Source organism: Salvelinus namaycush, chromosome 8, assembly GCF_016432855.1.
Source record: "Salvelinus namaycush isolate Seneca chromosome 8, SaNama_1.0, whole genome shotgun sequence".
Taxonomy (NCBI): Eukaryota; Metazoa; Chordata; class Actinopteri; order Salmoniformes; family Salmonidae; genus Salvelinus; species Salvelinus namaycush.
The window spans coordinates 43,912,732-43,918,736 of NC_052314.1; positions in this window are offsets into that span (position 1 = coordinate 43,912,732).

A 6,005-nucleotide genomic window follows, 5' to 3' on the forward strand; every position below is an offset into this window, starting at 1 on the left:
CATCATTTTGAAAATATGTCAGGTTTCAATGAAATATCAAAAATATTCGGTTGTAGATTGCGGAAGGTGTTGTGGTAATGAGAGAAATCAGTCAAAATCAAATCAAATGTATTTATATAGCCCTTCTTACATCAGCTGATATCTCAAAGTGCTGTACAGAAACCCAGCCTAAAACCCCAAACAGCAAGCAATGCAGGTGTAGAAGCACGGTGGCTAGGAAAAACTCCCTAGAAAGGCCAAAACTTAGGAAGAAACCTAGAAAGGAACCAGGCTATGAGGGGTAACAGTCCTCTTCTGGCTGTGCCGGGTGGAGATTATAACAGAACATGGCCAATATATTAAAATGTTAATTTAAAGACCAGCATGGTCAAATAATAATAATCACAGTAGTTGTCGAGGGTGCAACAGGTCAGCATCTCAGGAGTAAATGTCAGTTGGCTTTTCATAGCCGATCATTGAGAGTACTCTACCGCTCCTGCTGTCTCCAGAGAGTTGAAAACAGCAGGTCTGGGACAGACTGGGGTGAAGGTTCGCCTTCCAACAGGACACCGACCCTAAGTACTGTTAAGGGAATTAAATAATTTCTCTATGTACTCATTAAAATCAATCTGTCTATTTCTAAGTATTTGTAAGATACTTATTAACATAAAATAGACAGGGTACAGTCTTATTAAAATTAGATAATAGTATTTATTCTTGGAGCACGCTCCCATTTAACCATGAACAACAGTTTATATACAAGATATGACGTCATTGGTTACAGAATAAATCTCCTCCACTTGACCAAGATAAAACAGGTTCAAAAGTTCATTCCAACTCCCCAGCGCACACACATGACACACAATATCATTTATTCTCCTGATGGCTCACTATAATTTATTACCACTTTAGCAGACAACTCAAGATAATGGAAGACCTAAAAAGTTACTCACTGCCTTATCTAAACATCTCAGGGCTAAGTTGGGTCAGTTCAACCATAGTTTAACGACCCTTTTTGCTTACTTTATAACCCACAGCACAAATCTCTAACTAAGTTGGAATGGTGTTTATTATGTTTTAATTTCTCCTTGTACATACTACATAATCCCTTCCTTATGAATTAACATTATTAATCGGATATAATAATAATAATACCGTGCAGAGTTCAATTAGTTATAGTTTTATCTAAATGTAGACATTGTTTTAGTCATTATTCATAAAATTCCTAACAAGTACACAGCCAAGACAACGCAGGAGTGGCTTCGGGACAAGTGTCTGAGTGGCCCAGCCAGAGCCAGGACTTGAACCCGATCGAACATCTCTGGAGAGACTTGGAAATGCTCCCTATCCAACCTGACGGAGCATGAGAGGATCTGCAGAGAAGATTGGGAGAAACTCCCCAAATACCAGTGGTGTAAAGTACTTAAGTAAAAATCCGTTTTAGTACTACTTAAGTCATTTGTTGGGATATCTACTTACTTTACTATTCATATTTTTGACGTTTACTTTTACTTCACTACATTCCTAAAGAAAACAATGCACTTTTAACTCCATACATTTTACCTGACATCCAAAAATACTTGTTACATTTTAAATGCTTGACAGGAAGAGGAACATGACAGGACAGGAACATGGTCAAATTCACACACTTCTCAAGACAACACATGGTTATCCCTTCTGCCTCTGATCTGGCGGACTCACGAAACACACAAGCATCTTTTGTAAATGATGTCTGAGTGTTGGAGTGTGCCCAGGGCTATCCCATAAAATTTTAAAACAAGAAAATGGTGCCGCCTGCTTCAATAAAGTACAGAGTAAAGTCTCTGAATACTTATGTAAATGTGATTTCTAAGTTTAAATTTTTTATCAATTTGCAAACCTGTTTTTGCTTTGTCATTGTGGGGTATTATGTATAGATTGAGGGGGGGGGGACGGACTATTTAATCATTTTAGAATAAGGCTTTAATGTGACAATGTGGAAAAAGTCAAGGGATCTGAATAATTTCTGAATTATGTTAGAAAAAGGGATTGCCGCTGTAGATTGTGTAAAATGTCATTGAGTACTGGTCAGTGTGAGTAAATGATTAGGCTATAGACAAGTGTGATGGTATTCATTGATTACAGTGGGTGAGGTTGTACTATCAGGTGGATGATTCTCATTAAACCAGTTTTCAAACATGTCTGTAGCAAATTGAGTTACAAAACCAACTATCATTCTGAAGAGTAAGATGTCTAGTTTTTGGCAAACTCTCTTACTAAACATTTCAAGCAGAATTTTTTCCAACATTTTTCACTTCAAATTCTCATTACTGAAATGCATCCAGATTAAAGTCCCGGGTCATTTTATACAATTTTACTTTAGAAAAACCTAACTTATTCGAATAAAATACGATTTAGCTGTAGTTTATCCATAAACAATTGTATACTAGTTCAAGTTGACATTAAATTATGATATTTATTACGTAAAAACAGTGTCTCATTACGTAACACTTTTTCAAACTCCAATCATTAAAAAAAAAAAAAAAGTTTTAGTCACCATGATGCATCACATAGAGGAGTAGTCTTTCAATAACCACAAGTAAATGTACACTGCTCAAAAAAATAAAGGGAACACTTAAACAACACAATGTAACTCCAAGTCAATCACACTTCTGTGAAATCAAACTGTCCACTTAGGAAGCAACACTGATTGACAATAAATTTCACATGCTGTTGTGCAAATGGAATAGACAAAAGGTGGAAATTATAGGCAATTAGCAAGACACCCCCAATAAAGGAGTGATTCTGCAGGTGGTGACCACAGACCACTTCTCAGTTCCTATGCTTCCTGGCTGATGTTTTGGTCACTTTTGAATGCTGGCGGTGCTCTCACTCTAGTGGTAGCATGAGACGGAGTCTACAACCCACACAAGTGGCTCAGGTAGTGCAGCTCATCCAGGATGGCACATCAATGCGAGCTGTGGCAAGAAGGTTTGCTGTGTCTGTCAGCGTAGTGTCCAGAGCATGGAGGCGCTACCAGGAGACATGCCAGTACATCAGGAGACGTGGAGGAGGCCGTAGGAGGGCAACAACCCAGCAGCAGGACCGCTACCTCCGCCTTTGTGCAAGGAGGAGCACTGCCAGAGCCCTGCAAAATGACCTCCAGCAGGCCACAAATGTGCATGTGTCTGCTCAAACGGTCAGAAACAGACTCCATGAGGGTGGTATGAGGGCCCGACGTCCACAGGTGGGGGTTGTGCTTACAGCCCAACACCGTGCAGGACGTTTGGCATTTGCCAGAGAACACCAAGATTGGCAAATTCGCCACTGGCGCCCTGTGCTCTTCACAGATGAAAGCAGGTTCACACTGAGCACATGAGCACATGTGACAGACGTGACAGAGTCTGGAGACGCCGTGGAGAACGTTCTGCTGCCTGCAACATCCTCCAGCATGACCGGTTTGGCGGTGGGTCAGTCATGGTGTGGGGTGGCATTTCTTTGTGGGGCCGCACAGCCCTCCGTGGGCTCGCCAGAGGTAGCCTGACTGCCATTAGGTACCGAGATGAGATCCTCAGACCCCTTGTGAGACCATATGCTGACACATGCACATTTGTGGCCTGCTGGAGGTTATTTTGCAGGGCTCTGGCAGTGCTCCTCCTTGCACAAAGGCGGAGGTAGCGGTCCTGCTGCTGGGTTGTTGCCCTCCTACGGCCTCCTCCACGTCTCCTGATGTACTGGCCTGTCTCCTGGTAGCGCCTCCATGCTCTGGACACTACGCTGACAGACACAGCAAACCTTCTTGCCACAGCTCGCATTGATGTGCCATCCTGGATGAGCTGCACTACCTGAGCCACTTGTGTGGGTTGTAGACTCCGTCTCATGCTACCACTAGAGTGAGAGCACCGCCAGCATTCAAAAGTGACCAAAACATCAGCCAGGAAGCATAGGAACTGAGAAGTGGTCTGTGGTCACCACCTGCAGAATCACTCCTTTATTGGGGGTGTCTTGCTAATTGCCTATAATTTCCACCTTTTGTCTATTCCATTTGCACAACAGCATGTGAAATTTATTGTCAATCAGTGTTGCTTCCTAAGTGGACAGTTTGATTTCACAGAAGTGTGATTGACTTGGAGTTACATTGTGTTGTTTAAGTGTTCCCTTTATTTTTTTGAGCAGTGTATTTGCCAATATGCCTTCAGAATGAGGTAATTATTCTCAAACAACCCCTTTACCCCACTTGGCCTTCTCATGAGAAGAAATTACTAAAAAGCTCAAATGTGAGTGGAAACAGTCAGAGAACCATTTCAGTGATGTGGTCAATTGTTTGCTAACACATAATGTCGGTCTTCTATTATTTGCAGATTGAGCTAAATCAGGTGGGAACATTCTAGCCAATGAGAGGGCAGATGCACGTGTGAACAACCACAACAATCCTTTTTATTCGGAATCCTATTGACGTCCCTACCCCATTTAACTTGACATTTTAAATGGTTCAGGTTAGGGTTAGGTAAGGATTACAGTTAGGGTTTAGGGCTTATGGTATGGAGGTCCCAAGGATCCTGGATAGCAATAACTTATATTTCCGATCAAATAAACCTCACGTAGAAAATAAGCCATTATATTTGACCTCCATGCAAAAACTCCTCTCTTGCTTAAAGAAAAAACACCACCTGCTGGAGAATTTTTTTTGTTGCGCCAAGTTATCCCTCTCAAAGCTCCTCACACTCAAGAGTATTTTTTTCAAAATCGAATGTGAACGACCGGTTCAAATCGATCTTATGTAGCAAAATTTGACCCAGAGACTCTTGACCATTTATTTTGGAACTGTTCTTATGTCAGAACATTTTAGAGTGAGTTAGTAGTTTCTTTTAAAATAAGATCTTCTATTAATGTTAATTTGAAAGACTGATTTATTTTGATCCAAATTATATGGACCCTGATTTAACTTTCATTGTTAATTTGTTTATTTTTCATGGCAGATTCTTTATCCATGAAATAAAGTGGGGGAAGAACAAATCCCTCTCCACATTGTTTAAGACATCATTTAAATATTATTTTGAAATGATCAGTAAGTGTAAAAACAATACTTTCCATAAAACTTTGACAAATTGAAAACATATCTTGATATGTAATACCCCTGTTAGGTGTATGCACTTTTGTTTGTATATTTCTGTTTTTGTATTTATTTTGTTCATATTTTTTAAAGCACTCAAGCACCCAAGGTAACTTTCTAGCTACTCTAGACACAAATGAGAGAACAGCTCACTGAACATTACTTGACCCAGCAGAGCTGGTTAGGCTGTTATTTTCTCCAGAGTGTTTGTGACTGCAACTTTGCTGTCAGATTGTCCGTCTGTAAATTCAGAGTGTTTTGCTCTCGGAGCATTCAGAGCGCACACTGGACGCTCTGGCTAATGAGTAGGGTTGATCCAAACGTTTTAACCGTTTTAACCTCAGTCAAGCACCCAAGCTAACTTGCTAACATTGGCTAGCTTGCTAGTTACTTCCAGACACATGATGAGAGAACACCCCACTCTGACCATTTTACTCGACCTAGGCTGTTTTCATGTTATCCAGAGTGTTGGTGACTGCAACTGTGCTGCTGGCAACAATTTAATTACGCTTTTTTGCCAGCTAACGTTAGCTAGCTAGCTAACAGTACACTAACTTGAAATGAAAAGACTGTCAAAATTAGAAATGTGTAATATCTGTAAATGTAGCTAGCTAGACTATCTTATACATCATGGATGGACGCATCTCCTGTCGGATGTCAGGGTTGCCCTTAGTTTGAAGATGTAATCCAGAGACAGGCGTTTTCTCCATCTCCTTAGCTATCATACTCGAATTCCACTCATTTCAAAACTCGGTCTTCCAGAAAGTGGAGAGCATATACGAAACGTTAGCTAGCGAGCCAGCCAAAAAAAACGTGTTTTGATTAAAAAAATAGTTTAGGTTCAAACGGCTCTCCTGTGAAGTAGTGACCCGCGACATACGCCTAGTTTCCTGAAACAGATCACAAATAACTACTGTTAAAGGGATGAGAAGAT